Source organism: Nipponia nippon, unplaced genomic scaffold (assembly GCF_047370975.1).
Source record: "Nipponia nippon isolate SJK-2023a ecotype South Korea unplaced genomic scaffold, ASM4737097v1 scaffold_4, whole genome shotgun sequence".
NCBI classification, from domain to species: Eukaryota; Metazoa; Chordata; class Aves; order Pelecaniformes; family Threskiornithidae; genus Nipponia; species Nipponia nippon.
Window position 1 is genome coordinate 60114533 of NW_028262358.1, and position 25863 is coordinate 60140395.

Sequence of the window (25863 nt, forward strand, 5' to 3'; positions counted from 1 at the left end):
ATCAAATCTCTTTGTGCTTTTTTAGACTGACTCTCCGTCTGTCTTTTTCTGCGTGTCTCGCACCTGTATTTGTGATATTAGGGAATGGGGTGTTTCCTCCCATCCTTTCATAGCCCCAGCATCTACTGTCACATTTGGCAACATACTCTGTTTAATGACTTTTGTTCTCTGAAATGAAAGTCTCATTACTGCTGCTGGAATAGAAATAGAAATTATTGTGAAATACTCTTGGTGTTACATTTTGATTTCAGAGGTGGTTTTTCAGAAGCGCTGATCTTTGGAGGCATGGGTATTCGAATGACCTTCTAACTCTGAGCTTGTATACCAACCTCCGGATGATCATCCACATCACAGTCCAAGTGCAACAGCCTCCAGTAATGTTTACTGTCTGTCACTCTCAATATATTTTGTGATCACTAACATTGATGAAAATGAGGGGCAGAATTAAAAAAAAATTAGTCAAAAAAAGAGAAAGGTCAAAGCAAGTCATAGTGTGGAAAAGAACAATACACTTGAGTAATTAAGTGGTGCTGGTGGAGTGTATCATGCCAGAGACAATGTGATGAGTATTTTTTTTATTTTAAATGCCCTCTGTGCAGGTTATCAAAGAAAGTCAAAGGAAAAATATTGTTTGTCTGGAGATTTTCATGCATTATTTTTTCTACAGCTCTGGCATGTCCTTCACTCCTTTTGTGCAGCTTTGTGCCAGGGAGTGCCTTTGATCTGCTGTTTCTAAATCCCCTGGCGCTGTTGGACAGCAGATCGGTGTGTATCACCGGGGAACCTCCTGCTGCAGTTTACCCCCTGTTTGCAACTGCATTTTCTTTCTCTCATTCTCTTCCCGCTTCTCCTCCCACTTGTTGAGGCAGCTTATTTGTGTTTGGACTTTACAAGCTGTCGCGGTTTAACCCCAGCCGGCAACTCAGCACCACACAGCCGCTTGCTCACTCCCCCCCGGTGGGATGGGGGAGAGAATCAGAAGAGTAAAAGGGAGAAAACTCGTGTGTTGAGATAAAGACAGTTTAATAGGTAAAGCAAAAGCTGCGCACGCCAGCAAAGCATGGGGTTAAACCACGACAAGAGGAAAGGAGAGGCAAGTTTTTTCAGATCGTTAATTACATTTTTTCTTTCATTTTAAAATATATTTTTCTGAAAGGTTATTCACAGGTATCTCTTTTTGAAATTAGTAGCTATAGTGTTTTTTAAAAATTCATAAGAAAATATATGTATCTGGGGAGTTTTTTAGGCTTAATACTTAGATCTGATTTTAGTAAACAATTCAAAGCCTGTATCTAATCAATCTAAGCATTTGGTTTAGATACTTTGTCCATTTTTTAAGTCCTTGTTCATTTTTCAAAAGAGCAAATGGTATTTATTGAAGGTGGAGAAAATTGCCAAAACCCTGCTAAGTCCTAGAGCACAGCAACGGTTTTATAGGCACTTTCTAAATACCTGTGTTTGTAAGGCCTTTTCAGCTCTGTTGGTGTGAATATGCTGTGCACATTAATATGAATATTTATAATGCAGAAGATTACGTATTTGCTTCTTCAGTGCTGTACTTTGTTGTAAGAAAGGAGTTCTTTGGGGTGAGAGAGTAACTTATCTGTAGTTTAGTATGTATAAATACAGTTTTAGGATTGTCTTAAGAGTGATAGACTCAGTTTTGAGAAGTGATGGCATGCTTATGTGCAAGTAGGTTGGCAGCAAAGATTACGTTTCAACTTCGGTTAATTTTTCTAACTGTGCCTAATGTTTGCATTTCCTTAAAACATTGCTTGTGAAAATGAAGGTCTTAATTGATGGCACTGGAGATTACCACTGTCTAGCCATAGAAAATAAACAGTTTGGACAAGAACTGTGTGTATTTTCTTACAATTCTCTCTTTCTGTAGACACTATATTGATTTGTATGTTTAGCTCCCCGTCTTTCTCCCACCAAGATTTTAAGTGCTGGGTCCCCAGTGTATTCCTGTCAACACTAGGTATTTCCGTAATTGCTCGAACCATGTACTTAAATACTTCACATATAATTTCCATTTTCAAATTTCACAATGGCTTCCATGGTTCTGCTTCACCTAGAAAGACTTTCCCTTTGCCTTAAAGAGGCTCTTCTAGGACTTGCAATTTCTAAGTGTATTTTGGGGACTTTGGTGTTTCTTTCTCACTGAAGGAAAGGCTCTAGGAAGTCTCTGCCAGAAAGATCTTTGTGAAAGATCTTGAAAGTTGTCAGGTTCACGAGTAGTTCAGTCGACTCTTAGTAGCTGCTCCTTAGTCCCTCCTGCTCTGCCAGAAGTGGCTTGTTTTGAGCAGTTTTGGCTTTCTCCTACCTGGTCTCTGAGATCCCTCCATCTCAACTGTGAGCAGAGAGGCAGTAAATGCTGAAAATGGGGCATGACTTGTCACCTTGAAAATCTGGACCATGGCTTTGACCTGGCCAAAGAAGAGGATAAAGACTCAGTGAAGGAATCTGAGCAAAAGGGAATCAAATGGAGAATTACAAACTCATTTGCTACAGGACGCTGAACAGCAGGAAGCCAATGGTAGCTGGTGATGGCTACCAACCTCAGTTAGGTTTGAACTGATTTGCTAGAGATGAAAGACTGCATTTCACTTGGTTCCATGTGTTGTGATATATTTCTGTTCGTGATGTAGCTACTTTGTGCTCATTCTTTTCGATTCATGTGGTGATTTAGGACTTGTTTTAGACGGTTCATTTTCCAAGAGTACCATTAACAGGCAGCAAGAAAAAAGAAAGGAAAAATGTTTAAATAAATTATTCACGTGAAAAGTTCTGGTAGTTTTTTAAAAAGTAAATGAAGTGATACAAGGTAAATGATAAGGTGCAGTCATTAGGGACAGATTGATTAAATGACTCCAAATAAACCTGCAAAGAGAAGAGGAACGAGTTGCATGTCTTACTGTATTTTCCTGTTGAAGCCAGCTGGCGATGTTTAGCAGCATCCTTTTGTGGGGAGGATGCTACAAATGATTTCTCTGGGATGGAAGATTCTTTTTAAGCCTTCAATGGGTTGAGAAAGAATTGCTTTTGTAGGTAAAACAGAGTTATTAGGAAGCAAAATTTAAGCGGTTGAACAGAATGGATCTATCTAACACTCAGAAAAATGTCTGTTTTAGGGAAACTCCTTTATAACATCAGGCCTGGATGTGAAGAGTTAGGGATGTATGTTCCTTAAAAATTCTAAGTCTACTTTGTAAGTTAAAGCTGTCCACCAAATCTAGATAATGCTTTCTTATTCTTTTATACCTATGTGTATCTGGGAATGCAGATACCTGGTCATCTTTTGGCATTTCTGAACACGCGGGACTGGTGAGCCCTCTGTATGTGTTTTCTGGCAGAATTCCCCAGGCAGGTTTTTCACCCATTCGTGCTCGGTTTGTTAGGTCAAAAGTGCTGCAAGTTTTGCAGTGTTTCAGCCCTACTGCGAGCGCCTGCAGCCAGCCGGTTTAGCTCACGCCGGGTCCCCAGCCCATCCGGCGGGGCAGACCTGCCAGTGTGCGTTTGCTTGGTCCTCCCTGTGTCAGCCAACGCGTGCACTTAACTTACCGGTTGCCCCAAGCTGGATTCACACACGTCAGACTGCCACGAGTTTCCCGGTGAGCCATTTGTTGCTTGAGCAGTCAGAGGTGGCTGTGAGTGAAAGGGACGGAGCCACTGCTGGGGTTACAGAGTGGAGGCGGGTGAATGAGTGGGATGGTGGCTCAGCCAGCGTGTTGCAATTAGGCAGCGTAGGAACCCCCCCGGCCCCGGCACAGAGCTAGAGAAGCTGCCTGCCTGCCAGGAGGGATGTTGCTCTCCCTGATGAAGGGGAGCACTGCTGAAATCCCGGCGATGGAGCACGGTAGAGCACCGTGCCTTCCGCCAGCCGGGGCTGCCTCTGGGTGCTGTTAGCAGCCACTGCTCCGCTGTCTTCCTCACTACTGCTGGATCCCATGCTGTGGCTTAGCAACTCACCTCGGTGTCTGGCATTTAAGTATGCATATACTTAAATATATGTCCTCTACTCTGCTCCAATTCTGTTTTTTTTCTTGTTTTGGACCACGGAGTATGTTCTTCCTGACTTAATCTTTACCAAATTTTACGCTTGTTATTGAAGACCAAATACAGAGTATAGGAGACACTGACTTGCTTAGGTGGCAGCAAATGAAGACGTACATGGTGCTAGTGAACTGTGTGATGTTGTGGCTGGCCAGTGAAGCCTAATAAAGGCAAGAGCCAAGCCACTTTGGAGGTATGAAGAGTCAAAGAAGCATCAGAGTAATTTCAAAAATGTAAACTGTGGCTAAAATCTAAAAATATAATTTCTTTAAAATTGTTTGTTATTTACCAGACTTACCTCCTGAAAACCGCTTATGCTAGGATGAGATGCAGCTTGTAGAGCAAGAGGAAGATCAGTTTCTGTTTGGGGAGGCTTGATTTAAAAAGATATGACCCCAGCTTTATCTCTGATGTGACTTCTCATCACTGTGGGTGTGTCTGTGTGTGTGTGTGTCTGGGTATATTTCTGAGTATCCTGTAAGTCATACTATTCACATTTTTGAAAAAAGGAGAACCCAGTTAATCTGCTTTCTGTATCAGTAACTATGTTTTATAGCTTTATTCACACCCTCATGCGTCGCAGGATGAGTCAATACAATTAACAAGCAAGAGTTTCTTGTTTCAAACACTTATTTACAGGGATACACAGTCCAAGCAAGTGTTCTTTATTTAATGCTGTAGACTTTTAGGTTGCCTGAACCTATGTTTGTTTCAATCAGTTGTGATTTTACCATTAGTTTTAGTAAGAAAAAACTTCTTCAGCTCTTAAATTGAAAAGTTTGTTGCTTGCTGCCATGTGTCTTGTCATTGGAGACAGTGCTGCTAGTACAAGCTCATTTTCCGTATCTGCATTGGTTACCTACAGTATATATCAAAATATTTAAAACCAGACTCACCTATCAAGTGACTTGAAATGATCACATGATTATAAATAAGGTGATTGTAGTCACCAATAGGAAGGAAATGCTTTTTTAAGACTCTGTGATCTCGAGAGAATAGTTCACGAGGGAGCTCCAATGTTGTGTCTTCCTCTAAACCAGTGATTTTCAATGTTAAAAAAAAAAGAAAAAAAGAAAGGTAAAGCCAAACTGACAATGCACTGGTGAAAGGAATTACGTGCTTGTCAAGGACGCGACAAATGGGAAATCTGAAATTCTTTATCTGTCCTCCAGACCATTACAGCTTCTGCATTAACGTTGAAAACTAGTTTTCATTGCTTTGATAGCATGCCTGAAATCTGGTCTGGAGCAGTGGGCCAAACCAGTTTGGCTACAGCAGGAAACTTACTTGCAATTGTGAACAGCAAAATGTTTTCTGTAAGCCTGGGAAGAGCACAGACCCTGTTAATGCAGAGGAGGAATATGTGAAAACACAAAAATCTATTAGCAGAGCTGAATATAAACCTCTGAATATGATGAACTTACTGTCTGGATTTGTTATGTTTTCAGGTGCGACCCTCTTCTGATATGTGATCTACAGCGAGCTACTTTGAATTGTACGATGACAATGTTATCACTGCCACATCTCTGGGAACCAGTTATTCATAAGTATACGGTATGTGAACGTCTGCATCTTACATTAACCATTGCTTGTTGGAACAACGTGCTAACAATAACATGAAGGTGCTAAAAGTCATTGAAGTAAATGTTAAGCCACATGTACAATCGCTTACACTGAGCCATTCCAGCAGATGTTTCTCTGCTAGGCCTGTTTGGTATGCAGAATAGTGAACTGTTTTAACTTGAAAATGTATTTATTTACAGGTATTGGTAGAAACATTCGACTAATGTTTCCTTTCGATGAAGTTATGCTGGTACAGTGATGATATGTAGATATACAGACTATTATTCTCTTGCTCAAGCAGGAGGGGGTGGTAGCAGTAGCGTGAAGGGTTCTGTACTTTAACTGTATGGCTGCACTTAAAGCAGTACTATTTTTGTATTTAGGAAAGGTCTTTAATTGCTTTTCTCCTGCATTCCATTTCCAATTTCTGGTCAATCTAAATTAGATTAATTTCACACACCAGTGAATCCGTAAAGAAGTGTAAATTAACTCCATTTTACCAAACTCAGCCAGATGATGGCAGTTATTCCCTTGATGTTTAGCTTTACATCACTCACCGTCTTTGACCAAGATTTCAATAGGAATTAAATCCATATATTGAGCCTTTTTTCCTCACCCTGCATAAGGAATTGGAGACTGAGACCCACATCTAGTGAAGGGAGGTTAATTTATGGCCTACGAGGCCAAAAATGTAAGGTCACTGATAGCTGGCATGTTTTTCTTTTCTACTGTTCTGGCTTGAAATCGTTAACACACACTCAGGTCCTGTAAAATCATGAGCAAACTGGTTTTATGAGAGTGGTTACATCATTGTTTTATGTTCTGAAGCAGTTTGTAGCACAGCACATAACTGTTAGCATGGAGCATCTTCATCTGATTTATGGCTCCGATGCAACTCCCACTGAAGCTGGTGGAAAAACATTTCTTCGTGCTGATGTGAGTTGAATTGCACTGCACGTAACACCTGAGACTTTTGTTTACATAATGTTCCCTGCATGGAATTTTTTTTTACTGATTAGCCACTTTTTAGAGATTAAGTATTAAAGATATAAGCATAAAATGGAATTACAAGGAAATGGATTGCCAAAATAACCTAAAAGAGGACTCAATTATTGAAAATGCTTGTCTAGCTTCAAAAGTTATGAAGTGATGAGGAGAGATGACTGTTTGCTCCATACGTATATATCCGGGTTTAATGTTCTGTATTTTTATATACAATTTTGAAGACAGTGTTTGTCAGAAATGCAAATGATTTGCTGCTACATCAGTGATGTGAGAGATGGCAAGCAAGATAAAAGTCTTACAGGGAGCGGGGAGAGAAAGGCCATGCTTCATTGACCAATGTAGTGTGTTTTGGGAGAGCAGTTCACAACTCGAGTAACTTGTGCGCGGAATGGTGAAGAGGTTTCCAAGTCTGGCTGGACTCTGGGTCAGTTTGAACAGAAGCTCCCAGAGGTGACATCTCCCACTGAAGTGAGAGAGCATTGATCCTGCTTGCGCTGGCAGGGCTTCTAGCACGCCTGTGTAGCCACCCTCAGTAATCCCTCCTGGCCAAATACCATTAACACAACCCTTTGCAGACTTCTTCTATGCATTTGTTCGGATGTCTCCTCTATCGTCCATATCTAAGCACCTTTTCAGGAGGGATATAGGAATAATAATCTCTGTGGCTCTTGTTTCTTCTGAGTTGATTAATTTTTAAACGTTCAGAATTGTTTGTTGATATGTTTTTGTAAATAAGTTGTTTTGCCTGTGTGTGGGAGCATTGGTAATGGAAAGCTGATTTGAAGAAGATGAATTTTACGTTCTGCAGGGGCAGAGGTCTGGAAAGGACCCAGCAGGCCAGCTGGCCTGCTTTCCTGCCATCACAGGTATCGTCATGAAAAGCATGAATGCGTCTTGGTTGACATTTTCACTTTTTTGATGGAATGCGGCTTTTTGCCAGTGGAGGGGACCTCTCAGAGAGCTGAGGGCAGGTGGCGGGGAGAGGCAGTTGTCAGAGTGGTGGCCGCTTGCAGATCTCCATGTTCCCCGGGCACAAAGAGCAAGCAGCCATCTCGCTGCCATGCTTTTAATGAGCTGTAGAGCAAGAGATGCTGTGTCTTGCACCTTGTGAGGCTTCTTCTGATATGTGGTAATAACCTTCACGGATTTGCCATCTACCCAAATCAAAATGAAATTTCCTTTGGTGAATGCAGGAGTCAGAAGGAAGTGAAGGTTTTCATGTTTGTTTTTCTGTTGGGTGTTATTTTGGTTTTCCTCTTTTGCCCGTTCTCATATAGCATTGCAGACATTTCGGGAAACTAATCTGCAGGAGCACAGCTCATAAAAGATAGGTCTGCTGGAGGACGGGGCTCTGCTTATTACAGAAAAGCTTCTGAGACAGTCACAGCTGAAATGATTACACACTTCCACAGGAAATTAAATTTGATGTAATATGGTGAAAGAATGACAAAATGGAAAGGGCATATATAACGTATTTGTGATTATTAAGTGGTAGAAAAATGAAAACTTGAGATCCAATAAAGTGCATGTAATTTAGATATGGATACAAAATTCCCAATAGTTTTTTAAAAATTTTGCCCTCCACTTTCTTTTGCCCTCTCTTGATGTTGTTATCTCAATGTGGAAAATCTTTAGCGTCTTGTAAAATGTCAACTTTTGGGCATGTTAGATTATAAAGCATTTAAAACAAGTTTCGGAGCAGTCCTATGGAGTCCAGTTAGGTTGCGTTCTTCAGCAGAAGGTGCATAGGTGACACCAGACTGGGAATGAGAGGCAAGAGCTTCCTTCTTTGCTTCATCCTCCCATGTGGACATGCAGTGCTGACAGAGGGGAAAGCTTTCCGTCCCCTCCCTGAGGCGCAGTGTGGTGCTCAGTGGTGGGTGGAAGTCCCAGCCCCGTCCCAGCCGCCGACTGGAGGCTGGCGTCGCAGGTGCGGTCAGGCTGCCGACCTGCTGGGGACCGCTCAGGTTACACACGTGCTGAAGAGATAGATCTGTTGGTACCGAGGTCCTTGCTGCTCGCCCAAAGCACGGGCAGGTGACGTGTCCCCTCTTCCTCTCCTCCTCGGGGTCAGCGTAGGTGCCGTGGTGGGCCGGGCTCTCTCCCGGTTGGGTGCTTCATGGCAAAACGTAAGGTTTTTTTCCAAAGGGGACAGTAATAACTTGCAAGATTTTAATAATTTTTCCTATAAGATCAGGTTACCTGCAATTGGAAAGAATAAGCAGCACTCTGGCAGATTTAACTTTATTAACCGTCATAAATCCTTTCCCTTTTGACTCTAATCAGTCCCTGGAGTCCTTTTAATGCTCTTGACATTGCACTGGCCTTTCATCACAGCACAATATACATTTTCCTGTAACTAGAAAACTGATGGTGAGAGCCTTACGTAAACCTGAGTTAGTGGACACAGCAATGGGGATGTGCGACTGTCAGACGCTTGCTGCTGGTGAAAGGAGGAGAGGGAGCTTATTCTGCCAGCACAGCTCTTCCCTTGGCAGAGGGAAGGAGAGGGGACCTGAAGGCGCAGGCGCTCGCGGGGTCTGGCGTGCACCCGCTAGCGCCCAGGAACCAGCCGCTTTGCTCTGGCCCAGACCGACATCGGTGCTTCTGTGCCTTCTGCTGGCAAGCTGGGGGACACCGGGGGCCAAACCCTGCCTCAGAAAGCCCCTCTGTGAGCAGTCCCTAGCCCATGTCCCCGGGGCAGTGAGCTGCTGGAGCTCACGAGCGGCCGGCAGGCTGACCCAGCCGCTGGGAGCTGCTGGCCAGGAGGAGGTCGCTTGCGGCACAGGGACCGGGCAAACCTGCTGGGACGGAGGTGCTGGGTGAATGGATCTTTTCTGTGCCGGGGACAACGCTAAAAGGAAGGAGTGTTACCAGGTGGTCGAGGGGCAGGCACCTAAGCAACAAACACCTTCTTCATAAAATAGCTACCTGTGTTATTGCCTTTCTGTCCAACCCGTGCACAAAATCCTCTGGAAAGCGAGAGGGGAATTCCCCGGTCGGTAGTCTGTCTGTGTCTCTGCTGTCCAGGAATTCATGGGATGGAGAAGGCATCCCAAGAATCTGCCCCTGTGTGCAGGGAAGCTAAATTCCCTCTTGTTTTTCCGTATACACAAGTCAGCAAGTTTCTTCAGCAAATGCTTTAATTTTAAGCTTAATACTGTGCAAATATTTAACTTTGGACAAAAAAGCCTCAAGCTGGCTTCAGACCATGGACTGGCTTCCAGCTGTTTCTGCAGGTACAGATCCAATGTTTACGTACATGAATGGTTATTTGTTTATTTATTTATTTATTATGGTAATCTTTTTATAATGAATTGGATATTTGTGTAGCCTGTTTTTCCTTTGAACATAAAAATCCATGTATTTGCAATGTGTGTACAGATATTTTCAGAAGCTTTGACAAAAAGCTCAGATCTGCTGAAGCTAATCACTGTAGGCTGAATCTTTAGATGACACAGAGTTGTACTGACTAATTTTTTTCTCTAACTGAAGTGCCCAAAGCTGTGCTCACCATTGAAAGCCCACCAGCCTGGGTTATGAAAAAAAAAAAAAGTGTGGAAAGATCTGGTGCCTCCTGCAGGAGCTTTATACTGTAATTTGGTTGTCCAGACAAATGGGTACAAAAGAACATTCAGAAGGAGCATTAAGAGTGTTAGCGATAAATATGTTAACTAGGTTTCAAAAATCTGCTTAAATGCTACCTTGATGTATAATACTTTGCTGTATCCACATATATTTCATATACAGATGCTTTCTCCAGCCCTTGTCTCAGTTGCTGCATGCCTGCAAACTGCCTCTTATTAAAAAGGGGAAGTCCATAGTCTTGTGGACCTTCTATAATGTGCTCAGCGTGTGAGCTATTGACTTCATGAAGATAAGAATAACTATGTCAAATGTGTTTCATTTGCATGTGGCAAGATAGAAAAAGCAAACTCTGTGTGAAGACGAGCAGACAAGACAGACATCGAATGCCTTAAATACTAAGGGAGTTAATGCTATGCAGTGATTTTGCTTCTGTTATAGGAAGTGTAAGAACAGTATGCTTCCTGGCGTACATCACCATCTAAACTGCAAAGGTTTCAGTTCCATGGCAACACGAAGAGCCCGATTGTGCTGAAGGTGTATGTATTAACGCATTCAGAGTGAGGGGTTGGGAGTGAGCTGGGGAAAAATAAAACATGCCGAATGTTTCTCATTTATTTATTTATACATAAAGTAAAGCCTTTGTTCTTAGAAAATCAGAACTGACATGAATACACCTGCTCCCCCCAATTCTCTCCGATTCCTTTTTACATGTTTTTTTTCTTGGGCAAAAAGCAAATGAAGAGGCTGTTTTGTTGGGTTTTTTTAATAAGACTGTAAGTGCAGCAGCACTTGAATGTTGCAAGAAAATGCTATTAATTCCTGAGACTGTTGTGTATCCCTGGAAAGAAAGACTTGTGGGGGGGGGGTATTTTTTCCAAGATGTACTGCTTTACAGAGCAGAGTGAAGCAGTGTTTGTGGGTTTTTTTATTATTATTATTTTCCTTGATCTTTTTGATCTGCCCTCTTTCTGCCTTTCTCTACATCCACTTCCAGTTTCCCCCAGCTCCCCTGGCTGAGGAGCAGGAAACAAGACTGAGCTCTGTTTCCTGACATCCAAAGAAATATAAAAGTACGAGGAAACAGTGTATTTTGTTTTGCTGGCCGACTCAGATTCGCATACCCACACTAGGAAGGCACCTGCTCCCAGATAGGGTCAGGAGTCACCCTCCGGAGCAACTGGGCAATTGGCCAGGGAATAACCGAGAGCTGATCATTACGTGTTTGATCTGCTTGGTTGGCTGCGTGAATGTAGGATAGGGGATTGCGACAAATGGATTTTGCTCAGGGTGAAGAACTGCCGAAGGCTGGTCCTGCCAGCTGTGCTGATGGGTGGATGAATTGCAGACTTCCAAGGTTTAAAGTCAGGCTGAGCGGTGGGGGAACCTCCAGATGTTGGTATTTCTGAGGCTAACAGCAGTGCTAATCTGGCATGGTAAAGCTGACAGAAACTGGCAAGTTAGACTGGATTTACAGCTGCTTTGCATTGCTAAAACGGGCAAAGCAGCCAGAACATATCAGTGGATCTGGCCTATAGATTTCAGGGAGGTTTCTCTGTTTAACTGGGGAGAGAATATAACTCTGCAGTTGGAAGTTGGTCAGCTGCTCTCCTCCTGCTGTGCCAGGAGGAATAAAATTCGTCTCTCTCTTATCTGTATCCTTTTTTTTTTTTTTTTTTTTTCTGACTAGCAACAGGAATATATTTTTTCTTAAAAACAAGGCTTGCTTTCATTGAAGTGGGAGCCCTGTCTTCGAGATTGTACTTGGGGGAAATTTGTCCTCATTCAGGAGACCAGTGCAACATGGGTAAATCTTTTCTAAGGGAATAAATAGAATTGAAACGATGAAATGACCCTGTCTTGGCATTCCACAAAGGGGTGGATTTCACCCTCAAGCCAGCAGGACTGTAAAGTAAGAAGGTGTCAGTTTTAAACAGCCACTTTCTGAGGGAGAGCAGCACTGGTAAGCCTGAGCCACTTGCTAATGCTGCATTTGGCACTCTCAAATTTGTTGTTGCTGTGGCTTTTGGTTTCTGCACAGCCCCCCAAAACAAAAAAACAGACATAGCTCATTAAATACTAGCATATGCTTCCCAAATTATGTGGCACCTTCATTTTCCTGACATTTGACAAAAGGACTGTGCATACAACCCTGAATGAAGAGGAGGAATCACTCCAGCCAACAGCGTAGTAAGGGAGGTGACAGATTCCTGTGTAGGTGTCCCGACCTGGCATAACCCTCCAAACAGGCTAGCTGCTGTTTGCAAGCACCTTCCCAGTGGAGCACCTCGTTCAGCTTGGCAGAAAGGATGAAGAGAAAACATCAAGAGGAACATCAAAGAAAGAAGAAAAGGAGGAGAGAAATCAAGGACAGGAAGAGTGAGGAAATGGAGCGAAGGCAGAAGGGCAAGCAGGGAAACAACAGGGGGCTGGGAAGAGCACAACACAGGAAAGAGATGATGCTCTGGTGCCGGTGAGGGAAAAGTTGTTTTTCAGAGGTAATGGAGACAAAAAAAAAGAGCAAGAAAATGAAAATACATGAAGTGGGAGAGGATATCAGGGTGATGAGGGAGGAGAATTCAGATTGACATGAACAGAAAAAATACAGAAAACATAAGGTTTAATTTCATACACTGGTCCAGCCACTTTTAAATAGTAGCTGCTAAGTTCATAGCATCAAAAGCTTGTGACATTCTCCATGTGGAGGTTTTGGGGGCTGGTGGGGAGCAGCGGGGCCACATCAGGAGGCTGCTGCAGGCACCAGAGTGGGTGGTTGGAGGCAGATCTCTTCTGTGCACCCTGGCTGGAAGCCTAAAGCCAGTATGAATATCCCCGAGGAAAATTGCCCATCCTGCATTTGAAGTCTGGCAGTCAGAAAAACGTGTCCGGTTCTCTCTGAAGGTATGTGAGGACGGGCTGTCGCCATGCAGGCAGGGATAAGGGCTCCCTCTAGATCCCTCTTCTTCCACTTGTTCAAGCTATCTAGGCTACCAGAAATAAACAGCTGAATGGAAATTTTAGTTCTGGCTGTGAAAAGAAGCTTTTGAATGAATTCTGCATCAAATAATGAATGTCTTCTTGCCTCCTCCTCTCCACCTACCTTGTTCCTAAACATTAACATTTCATGTCACTTGAGCTAAGTTCAGTGTCAGACTCACCAGATCCTGCTGAAAAATACACCCCTCTTTTGTGGCAAGCTGGAGAAGATGAGAGGCTTGTGGTGTTTTTCCTTCTCAATCTCTGGAAGAAGCAGCGAAGGCTGTGTGAAGCTGTCTCCTTCCCACTCTCCTAAACTTCGCTCCTCAAAATGCTTCTCCCTCAACGGCTTTACTGCTCCTCTGAAGGAGGCATGGCTTGGCCCACTTAGTGCCATCGTTTGCCAGGGGATTTTTTTCTCAGATTGCGGTGACTTTCATCATGATAGAAGGCTGAAGAAGATTGTTGTGGAATAAGTCATGGGCACCGCTAGCTGCGCCATTTGAAAATCGTTACTTAAGCATGAAAGAGAAGAAAAGGATCAGGAATTATGAGATTTAAACCCTGCCCGAAGCCCCAAACCTCCAAATCATTTCTGCCATTTCTGCTTCCTGTTTTCTAAACACTTGGGCTGTACTTGCGTTGTATTTTTAAGCTTTCTTCCAGAACCGCAAAGGTGAGAAATACCCTTTGTCTGAAATAGGTTGTTCTGTGGGCAGCGGTACCAGTATGTGTTCTCCCATGGCCCTTTCCCCGCCAGGACTTCTCACCCACCTCCTTTGTGTCGCTGCCAGCAGGCGGGAGGCTGCAGGCTGCCCGGCCGGGCTGAGGCTGTGCACCCCTGCTCGCTGCTGGGGTGGCCCTGCAGCACCCGAGGGCTCAGCTCAGGGCATCGGTCTGACTTTCCTCCTCAGAGCCACCTACCAATATTCTCAAGACTTGTGAGAAGGTCATTATGGAAATTTAGTGAAATTTGTTGTCTAGGAGAGAAGATACGAATGTCTGCAGAGGTGGAGAAACGTGCATTCAAATAGCGGGTTTGTTGTACAAGAAGGGGAATGATTCTCACTGGGCAGTCATGTCTGAAATACTCTGCGATATGTGGTAGTATTTATGATTTAAGATGAATGCTTTTATGGTAAAAGCATGGGGACCTGAGCTTACCTGGAGATCTTAATAATTTTTCCTACTATAGAGAAAGCAAGTGGTGAAGAGGCACAAGAATGAAATGTGGGTGAAAACAGACCTTTTGACAGTGAGCACAGTCTCACTGCCTTTGGTGGAGAGAGTAGGGATGTTCCTGTATAGCACTGTAGTTATGCAGAGATGTGCTGATACTTGCTTATTTTGATCGGTGCTGAAAAACAGAAGCAAAAAATTGAATGTGGCTTTGGGGTGCTGTAATACAAGGCTGAATCACCTGAAATCAAAGCCAGTTCGAGGTGGAAATACAACGGCTGATGTTTGTGTAACCCCAAATCTCTCAACCTGTCCCTGAATTTGTATCTCAGATGTTAGAGAAAAATCACCCTTTCCACAGATGCCGTGTGAGCAGGGCAGCCATTTCTGCATGACAGGGAGTTTTTTTCCCTTCCCTCACCTTGGTGTCCAGTCCAGGAATCAGTGTTTGTTTCAGGCCCTGTGAGTCTTTAATTCTTTTCCAGCAGCAAAACAATTATTTTTGATAGACACACTAGTTGTTTGTTAATTTGTTTATAATCAGTTTTCCAAGAGATTGCTTTGATGTGGGAGGAACTGAATTCTTTGGGTGCAAATGCTCGCTCCTGACTCTCTCCTTAGTCATTAAGAGATGTTTTTCACATTAAGGCGCCTTTACTTTTAAGGGAAAATGTCAAGCATCTTCTGATACCAGACATACGAAATGTGTGGTTGCCTAAACAGAAACCATTTGCTGAGCTGCGGCACGTGAGGGCAGGAACGGCCAAGACCAGCCCAAGCCTTCGCCAGCCTCCCCGGGAGAGGCCAAGAGCCTCTGGTGCCCCCTTGCTGCTCTGCTGCTGCAGCCGCCTGCACCAGCCCCCAGGACCTGAGACCCCACGGGCGCTGGTTCCAGCTACCGACCTACATCCCTGCCGATATGCCTCCACGCTAAAAGATGTCACTGTTCTTTTCCAAAAAGAACGTGTCTTTTTTTTTCAATTCCCTTGCTACCTTTTTGTATTTCCAACTGCAGCTCTTTTAATGCTCCTGCCTCTGCAGTTCTTGCCTTTGTATAGGTTATTTTTGGAAACTGGGGAACCAGGAGGAGGGATGGAATTTAGGGGAGTTAACTACAGTAGAAGTAGAAAGCTCTTTCCCTTGGTGTGCTCTTTCTTCCTTCTCCTTTCTTCTCGTGGCCTCCGTGGTCCGACCCCCATCGCATCACTTGTTCCAGGGCAAGCGGTAGCCGACGCTCTTTGTGCCCAGCGAGTGACTTCTTCCCGTGCGGAGGTGTGCGGGTTCGCAAGCTGTGCTTGCCGCTTCCTCCCTGCAGCGGCCATCATTTCTCTTCTGCTTTTCTGGGTCAGCCAGTTGGCCAAAAAGTGGTAGGTTGTTGAGCAGAGTTTTGAGAGCTGTGAAATACTGGTAGCACTTGGGAGGTTATGTGCCTTAGGGTAAATTGTATGCAGAGAAGAATGCGTTTTCTTCACTCTTTCCTCAGTGGGGCAGCTCCATCAAGGTGGTTGGCTTTTTCTTGAAATGTTGGCGTGTTTTTACATCAGAAGTGTTACATGCTGATTGCCAAACTTCGCAAGAAAAAAAAAAATTTTTGGAAGACTGGGGAATAGCGACTGAAACCTGACCTAGTGGGGAGATCGGGAGCTCACCTTTTGGCTCTGGGGCATGGGGCAGGCGGTGGTGAGCCCGGACCCCCAAACCGTCTGAGCTCTTCTGCATGGGGGTGATCATTTGATCATTTTGTTCGTTTTGAACACAAAAATGTATGGAGAAATTTTCTATGAAGGAGCACCGAAGGACTTTCTTTTTTCTGTGTAGGTTTTCTAAAATCACTAGTGCCTAGAAAGACATGGACCATACGGAAGGTCAGGCTGCCCTTTTCATAACTGAGACAGTGTTTGGATAATTGAAATGCCTATGATTGCCCATGAAAATTTGCTGATGTTTACACTGCTGTCAGATATTGAAGTCACACCATAATATTTATTGTGGGATCTTGCAATGGATTTTAAAATAGATCGATATCACAGCACAACGTGGGAATTTTCCTCATTTTTTCTGCAGTTACGAAAATGCCTAAATAGCAGTATAGTGCAGTAAATGTTAAACATTAAAAGCTAGTTTTGTGTGTACTGATAAGAGTAGATTGGTAGGGGAGGAAGTAACTTGAGTTTGGTTGGTAGAGCTGTTAGGAGTATGGTGGAAATCAAAGCGGGGGATGATTGTAGACTCAAAGCAGTAACATGCCGTCTTTGAAGGATGGGTTTGAGTCAGCGACATAAGAAGAAGTGATAATGAGGAGGACTTTAACCCTAAATTAAAAAAAAAAAAGAGGCAGATGATTCTGTACAAGAAGCTGCACAACTGATGCAAAAAGTCAGCCAAATATAGAGAGAATGAAATCAACAGAACATGAAGTACTCTCTTAAAATGCATCGAAATGGAGGGTTTTTTACTGCCATGCTATGGTAGAGATCATTAAACTGTGCAGAATGGTTATGCAAAATGTTCACTGTAGGGACATCACCGTTTTCCGCAGATTCTAGGAAGGAGTGCTGGCATGCTGCCGGCAGTGATTTATTTTCACCCAGCCCCAGTGCTTGTGGCTGGCAGTCAATGAAATCTTCCAGGGTAAATTATTTATTTAATTAAGAATGGCCACAGTTGCACTGAGAGGCTGGCAGCACAGCAGCAGGAAGCCTGTTAGAGATTAAGTCTAACTTCTTATAGATAGGCTGCTTATGTATACTATAAATAATTAAAATCGTAAATAAGTGTATGTTGGCATTTTTGTTCAAGCTTATTAACAACAGTTCATAATATTGAATGCGGTGTATGTACTGCCACGCGTTGTAGTCCTCTCATTTCTTGGTTAACTAACCCAGAGGCTTGTGCAGCAAGCTAAGACATCAGATTGTTGCTAACTGAACTTTTGAACTTTTCATAAGAAAAGGAGACATCAGTAAGAGACGAGTGAAATTTATGAGCGTGTAAGCATGAGCAACCCAAAAACTTCCATTTCAGTAGGCATTCCCGTAAGACCAAAGAGAGAAATCCCCCTCTTCTTACACCAAATAGGCAAGGTAATGCTTTCTTCTTAGTTTAACATATTCCAGAGATAACAGTTATAGCTGGTGGTTTGAGGGAGTCCCAGGAAGAGAGAAATTTGAATATAACTAAAGAGAGAAACTGTCACTTGAGGAGAAATCCCTGGAGAGTCTCTACAAGATTTCATATTGTTATCTGTGTTTAAAAAAAAAAAAAAAAAAAGAAAAGGTGAAGCAATGTGATTTGGTAACTGTGCTTTTATCAATAAATTTGATTTTTGAAGAATACATTCTGAGTTTGATCCTTGCTTTCTTTCCCTGATTGTTGAGTAATAAGAAAAAATCTTGCAAGAGGAAAAGAAGCCACCTCTTTTAGAGGAAACCACTCATGGATTTAAGCTGCATAGTTTGGCATGAAGGAAAAAAATGGACAAGTGTTTTGAAAAATATCAGAATTGGCCAATTTTGAAACATTGGACATATTTGGTTTTGGATGGGCCTAATAAGCAAATCAACACAGAGCTCAATTCACCTTCCGGGGGCAAGTTCCCCTTTTGGCAGGCGCTGGCGGTGGGGGCCAGCAGGCAGGCTGCCAGCAGCCGAGGTGGGGCTCTCTCTTTTGCATGGGGTGGTTTGGACCTTCCCTTCTCCTCCCCCTGCGCTCCCTCCCCGGTCCTGCTGGCTGCCTGATGGCCCTCACTGAAGCTGTCAGCTGAAAACGTCTGAAATGACCCTTGACTTTGAGAGGTCGGCTTTTCTCTCCACAGCCTGGGCTCTCCAGCGCTGCCGAAACTTGGAGTGAGCAGGTGCTTGGGGTTTGAGGAAGGGTTTCCCACGGTCCTGGCTGCGGTTTCACATCCCGGAGGAGCTGCTCCTGCTACCTGTCCTCTGCAGCCGCCTGCCTGAGCCCACGCTGGGCTGGTTTGGGCAGCTGTACGGGCAGCGAGCTGTTGGGCAGCCAGAGGTTTCTGACGGGTTAGCACCTTGGAATGGCTCCCGATGGGCACAGGCAAACTCTAGAGCTGGCAGGAGCACATGGCTGGCGTGGGGGGGAAGAAGCAAAGTGGCATCTCCCCCCTCTTGGGTGGCAGCTTGCCATTGGACTGACCTCGCCAGAGCGTGGAACTGCATCCTCAACCTGCAGATCAGATCTTGTACATGCAAAGCAGTTCACACTTGAGTACTGTGTTACATTATCACAGTAATCAGGAATGGATACTAAGAAGATGATGGTGAAGGACAGCGGTGTTTCCTGTGCTGCCCTTTTCTGCTCCCGACTGTTGATGACCCCAAGTCACTCTCTGTGTTTCCCTTTCTGGATGGAGTTAGAAATGGGTATACATTCAGAATTGGGTTTTTATTGGCAGCACCTGTGAACAATCCAAGATTGTTTGTGCAAATTTGCAATCAAACTTCAAACTGAAATGAATGTGATTTCAGAATAGTTTGTTTGCAGTCATTGTTTTTATTTTTTGCAAAGATGTAAAAGGCTTTACAGTATCTCCTAGGTACTCCTAGTTACTGTGCACTGGAATCATAGAATCACAGAATGGTTGGGTTGGAAGGAACCTGTAAAGACCATCTAGTCCAGCCCCCCTGCTGCGGGCAGGGACATCTTTCACTAGACCAGGCTGCTCAAAGCCCTGTCCAGCCTGACCTTGAACATTTCCAATGATGGGGCATCCACAGCTTCCCTGGGCAACCTGTTCCAGTGCCTCACCACCTTCATTGTAAAAAATTTCTTCTTTATGTTCAGTCTAAACCTACCCTCTTTCAGTTCAAAACTGTTGCCTCTTGTCCTGTCACTACAGATCTTTGTAAAAAGTCTCTCTCCATCTTTCTTATAAGCCCCCTTTATATACTGAAGGGCCACAATAAGGTCTCCCTGGAGCCTTCTCTTCTCCAGGCTGAAAAACCCCAACTCTCAGCTTTTCTCCGTAGCAGAGGTGTTCCATCCGTCTGATCATTTTTGTGGCCCTCCTCTGGACCTGCTCCAACAGGTCCATGTTTGTCTTGTGCTGGGGACCCCAGAACTGGATGTGGTATCCAGGTGGGGTCTTACAGGAGCACAGTAGGGGGGGGAGAATCACCTCCCTCAACCTGCTGGCCACGCTTCTTTTGATGCAGCCCAAGATACGGTTGGCTTTCTGGGCTGCAAGCACACATTGCCAGCTCATATCTAATTTTTCATCTGCCAATATCCCAAAGTCCTTCTCTGCAGAGCTGGTCTCAATCCATTCATCCCCCAGTCTGTACTCACGCTGGGGATTGCCCTGACCCAGGTGCGGGACCTTGCACTTGGCCTTGTTGAATTTCATGAGGTTTGCGTTGGCCCACTTTTCAAGCCTGTCAAGGTCCCTCTGGATGGCATCCTGGCCCTCAGGCGTGTCAATCACACCACTCAGCTTAGTGCCATCCACAAACTTGCTGAGGGTGCACTCAATCCCATTATGTCATTAATAAAGATATTGAACAGTATCAGTCCCAATATGGACCCCCAAGGGACACCACTTGATACTGATCTCCATTTGGACATTGAGCCGTTGACTGCAACTCTCTGGATGTGGCCATCCAGCCAATTCCTTGTCCATTGAATAGTCCATCCATCAAATCCATCTCTCCAATGTAGAGAGACAGGGATGTTGTATGAGACTCTGTCAAAGACCTTACAAAAGTCAAGATAGATGACATCAGTTTCTCTTCCCTTATCCACCAACGCAGTCACTGCAGAATAATATATATAATAAAGTCATCATGTTTTGATGGTTAACTTTATTTGGTCCCTTCAAGTCAAGTGGCATACATGTGATGTGAACAGACTGCTGAGACTACTATTGTTTTTCATCACCATATTCTAAAAATACTTTGAAAGAATTTTGGTAAAGAATGGATCTGGAAAGTATTTTTAATTAGTAGCTTGGAATAGGAAAGTACCCTTTCCTCAACTTAGAGCTACTCAACTGTAAACGAGCTAGTTATTTAACAGACCCAAACTGAGTACAGTGAAATGAAGAACCGTCAGATCCTTTTGCTGCAGCTGCAGAAGAGGCTATTGCTATCAAATGCTAGTTTCTCATTTCAACAAAACCTGGTTCCAGGTGCTCAGGCAACAGCTTTTCTTAGTTTCGTGGTTTGATTTGCTTTAAAACTTTGGCATAAACCCTGTAATTCACTGTTAAGCATGCAACCAGTTTAGACTATATAACAGGTAGTGATAATGTGAAATTTAAGTATACTTATTTCCAGAAATAAAAATGTTGATTTTCATGTTAAATATCTAAAATAAGCACAACTCCCACCACCACCATCCCTTGTTACTCATCTTGGATTTCTTCAGGGGTGTTTGCATGCAAAGGGAAGTATCAGATTCCTACTTCCATATAGAGAAAAATCATTATGTCATCTCAGAAGCCTCTACTTCTATAATATTTTAATATTGCTTTTCAGTTATAATCAATATTACCTCTTTTGCCAATGCTAGCATTGGGAGAAAAGCCGTACAAGATTGATGTGCAGGCAGAATGAGAATAGCATGACTATTTTTATGTTTCTGACATCAGTGTCCTGGTTTATCTAATGTTGTATGACACAGTGACTAAATGCTCCATACTATTCCATCCTCAGTGAGCCAAACATCTCTTCCAATATTGCCCCTTGTTTCAAAAGTTGTAGAAGCTTTAAAAAAATAATTTGCTAATTTGGGGTGTTCTCTTACTGTCTGTTTGGAAAGCCAATAGTCTCTTTATTTTTCATAAAAAATATTCCTACACCACATTAATGTGTATTCCTAATTGGATACTCATGGGTCAGTAAGAGATAATTCATCAGCTTCCTACTTCAAATACGGCATTTTTAAAACTATCATGAAGCTTTGTTACAACAAGACATCTCTACACTCTTTTATACTTATTTAGATAGGTACATTTAGTTACCATCATGATTCCTGTTCTGTCCTTTACCTGTTTTCATTATTTTTTCTCTATATTGAAAAGCAATACATTTTTACTACTGGGAACAGTAAAAGCTGCTCCTACCACATCCTCATTTTTCCACATCTTCTTTTACCCCATAGATACCACCTTCACCGCCCATCTGTCACATTTCCACATCTGTACCTATTCTGTACAAGGGTTTGCTGGATTCTTTTATGTTTCAAGAAAACAGGCTTTTGAAAAGTCTGTTGGCTTCCAGAAGTAGTTGCACAAACCACCCTTGTGCTAGGTCTCCTGTATGAGAACTGACAGAACTGACAGCTGGTTGTAAAAAAAAAAAAAAAAAAAAAGAAGAAGAAAGAAGAAAAGTGAACTATGCCAAGAATTTCACTTTCCAAATGGAGCAAAATGCCTGTTTTACATGAATAAAGGGTTTTGACTATTCCTTGTTCAAACAACCCCTTGGTCTTTTAATGATGTAGAGATTTGGATTGCATGCCCTTAATGAGTATTGACTGAGTCTGTGGTGTCCTTTTCCTGCGGGTGTGTGTGAAAGTAATGTTAGCTGTAATGTTGTAGTAAGGTGCTAGAGAAACGGAGCCCCAGGACCCTTCCAAAATGCTTGGCCGCTGTGGTTAACCCATTCTGTGTTTCAACCGGCAAATGGCACGTGGGAAGTTAACTTTCCCAGCCCAGCTGGATGTTGCAGGAGCAGCCTGGTGCTTCCCAAACATTTGAGCAGTTACCGCTTTACAGCTGCTGTTCAGACAGAGAAATAAGAGGGTGTATGCTGCAGCTTTCTTCTTCTCAATCAAGGTATAAACAGACCTTTTGAGAATTATGAACACAGCCCTAAAAGTTAGTCAGTCTCACAGTATTTATGTTGAACTTCAGATCCTGGTCTCCCTCCTACGTTTGCTTTGATTAAAGGTTGGTGTGGTGCTATGGACATCCCTATGGCTTTAACTAAATGCACAGAGACAGCCAGCTCCAGCCAGCCTCTGCCTCCTGCAGCTGGGGAAGGAGGAAGAGAACAGAGCTTTAACCCTGCTTTCCACGCAGCCTCCCCACCGCTCGCGTCCTCTGAGTGGCCGGTGGCCACTGGTGTGACTCAGAGCAGATGCACCCGCTGGTGGGGTTGCCAAAGAGCTGTCCTGGCAGCCTGCGCTCGGTGGGCACCTCGTGCTGCTCCCCCCTTGGTGCCGGTGACACCACAGGCATGGTGTCTCCTGGGGCAGCTCTTCCTCGGCAGGGATTTCCCTCCAGCTGGGGGATCTCCTGTTCGGGATTTGGGCACTGTTTCGTTTGCCTCACCTGTCATACTAGAGATGGGGTCCAGGGTATGCGTTAGCATCCCTGCCTCGTAGCTTTTCCAGCTTTGAAGATGCAGCAGTGCTCCTGGCACGTCCCTGCCACAACCACGCAATGGTGTGGTGATGGGGCCGTGTACCTCGGTCATACCCCATGCAGCCTCCGCGGAGAGGGGCTGGAGGGAGAGGGGGGGGCAGCACGGCGGGTGGAACGGGGAGCGCATCCCTTCGACAGACGTCAGAGTGAAAGAAGAGGCAAGCTCGCTCCACTCGCTCAGGCTTGTGCGATGGCAAAAGGGAGGTCCCGGGCTGTGAGTTGTGAAACTGTCTGATCCACCACTGACTAATGTTACATGAATTTCAGCATGTGTGGCAAAACAAAATACATGGCTTATAAACTGTTTAAAGGCTCCTGATAAAGGTGGGGATTATAATACTTCTGAATGGGTGAGGGGCTTAGTGTGTTTCATTACAAACTACAAAGTATATTTAGGTACTTCACAGGTCATCGGTGAGATGGTATCACACACATTTACACCTCTCCTATTTTTCATGGCACTTGTGTTATTGTAAGAGCTCCTACAGTTGAGAGCACTAGGGGATTTTGAATGTTTTGACTACCACATCTTCTGTCGGAAGCAAATTCTTTTATTCCAGGGCATTGCATTGAGTGGGCATCACCGAAAAGACCTGGGAATGACAGGAGGAGAAAAGAGAGACTGGTGCTAGGTGTCTGCAGCAAATTGGTTAGGATAATCAGCTAGAGGGCACCAATGAATATTTCTTCTTAGGGCTGTTAAATTAGGCCATGTGGGCTGCCAGCATATAGATGCATGAGAGAAACGTGAGGGCTTTGCAAAGCAGTTGTGCTAAAAATAATTTTCGGTGTTATTTTTAATAATGTTATCACAGATGAAGAAAGTGAGGTAGAAGTTTGTAGCCTGGGACATTTCTTTCTCCTGCTTTACAGGGTAGACACTATAAACCCTTGAGTGTTTGTTTGGCTAGGTAATGCTTTCCAAAAGTGTGTCAATGAAATAGCCATCAGAGTCATAGAATACTTTCCTATATTTAGATTTTAAATATGCAATAGAAAGTCATTAACTTTTAGACTCCTAAACACCAAAATTGCTTCTGAAAAGGGGACTTGAATGTTAAAATCAGTTAATTAAAAAAATAAAGATTTTAATATTGCCAGAAATGCACAGTCAGTGTTTTGCCATCAGCAGTGTTAGTAGGTTCAGTTATATCCCAGTAATTTTGGTTGCTGTGAGGGCATGAGAAGGATCCTGGAACTGTTGAAGGGGGCAGGAGTATTGTGGCATTCCCAGTTGATTGGTTAATTTACAGGATTATGTTTTTAGCTTGGTATTAGTGCCAAAAAAATGCCAGTTGCACAGAATCACAGAGTAATTTAGGCTAGAAGGGATCTCTGGGGGTCATCTTTCTAGCCCCTGCTCAAACCAGGTGCATGGTACATGGTTTTGCATGTCATCAATAACTTAGCTTTACGTGGTTTTGATTTATGCAAGAAAGATTAACTACTCAGGTCTTTTTTTGAGTAGTAGACAGGCAAATGCCAAGGAGGGGTAAAAATTAAGCCAAAAGTATTTTGCAAAGAAGTTGATCCAGATAGCATTGAAGCATCACCAAAATATCCCACACCACATGTATTGACTTTTCTTAGAACAAACATTGCTCTTCGGTAGCACAAGGGACTTAGTCTGAGCATTTATGAATTAATTTTAAATTGTTCTTTTCATTGGTGGCTAATATAGAGGAGGAATTGGTAAATAGTAAGAGCAAAGGCTATACAGCATTTTATAGCCAGTGGTTCTGTTTAGATTTAATCCCTATAATGCAGTGTTAAAATTTACAAAACAGCTTGTAATTGCAGTAGCTTATTTAAACCAGCTATTTGTGGTTATGTCTGCTGAGGAAACTTAAACTTCAATGTTCCCCAGCCATCTAATAGCAGCAAATTGACTGCGGGTCTCTTGTAAGAATATCTAAATGTAGGCTGTTGAATAATCCCTTTGGGGGCCCTGTAACTATTTTTGTGCCTGGATATGCGTCATCAGTGGGTATTTTCTCTGGTGACTAGCTTACATCAGTAGGTCTCCTACCATACACTCTATCAGTGAGTGACTTATGATTGATGGGAGTCACGGCTGCTGTTTAGCTTTTATCTGTGACCTCAAATAATGGACAACAGGAATTTCCAGGCTGTTAAATTCCTTGAATGACTGAAGACACGGGATGGCTCTGCTGATAAATGCAGGTAGTACCCAGATACTGGGTGTTCACCGGGGGCTGCGGTGGGGAGGAAGGAGAGGGGGGTTCCTCGGCTGCAAGGCGGTGAATCCGGCTCCGACGTGTAGCTGAAAGGTACGCTTCCCCGGACGCCGGGGAATCGGCCGCGCCGGAGGACCGCCGAGAGACCGTGATGCTCTGTCTGACTCTCCCAGGCTCTCCAGCCATACGTGTCTGCCGGTGGCTGTGTCGTTTCAATGCGTTTAACTGGCTGATCTTTAGGGCAGTTCGTCAGTGGTTTTATCCCAGGGAGACGCGCAGTTTGCAGCTCTGTGGAGGGAAGTGCTGTGGAATTTTCAGCTGCAGCCTGGCTGTTTTCTTAACCCTTTTTGTTACTGCCTGTGAGCAGCGAGCAGATTTATTGGAGTGCTTAACCCAGGTGCTATCTGGGCTAAATCGGAAGGTGCAGTAGGCTACGTGGTTTTAAGGTTAAAAGTTGCACCTGCCACAGTGACCCATTGAGCATGTGGTCGTAGTTCATTTCCTGGTGTTCAGTACTTCATATTACAAAAATAAAGACTGCAGATACTGAGTTACCCCTCTGTCTCCTTCTACTCTGCCTTTCTGTCAGAAGCTGACATGCAAAATGGGGCTGCAAGACAGCTATGAGATTTTTGTGAGTGTTACCTGTGATGAATTTAGCAGCTTGAGTCAGCCCTACGGCGAGGCACTTTGTCATTTCTTCTTCTTTCCCCCGTTCTTCCCATCTCTCCCAGGCTCAGTCCCTTTGATACAGCTGTGGTAGGAAACAGATCAGCTCTCTGTGAACTCGAGCTCAGAAGTCTCTCAAGCCCACCTCCTGGCAACCAGGGAGTAAAAATGACAGACGTGGATGCTCTTGATGTGACTGATGATTAAAAAAAGTCCTTAATGCTGTTTATCGCGCAGCATTGTTTG

General features: G+C 43.8%; 1 protein-coding gene across 5 annotated transcripts in view; it reads left to right on the forward strand.

The window, feature by feature from the left end:
• The window catches only part of HIVEP2 (HIVEP zinc finger 2), a 143831-nt gene that overhangs the window by 31598 nt on the left and 86370 nt on the right, over positions 1 to 25863 (forward strand). For all 5 annotated transcript variants that reach the window (XM_087776056.1, XM_087776054.1, XM_087776055.1 and 2 more), the window contains exon 2: positions 5505 to 5610. The gene's annotated coding sequence lies outside the window, so the exon portion shown is untranslated. The remainder of the gene's footprint in view (positions 1 to 5504; positions 5611 to 25863) is intronic.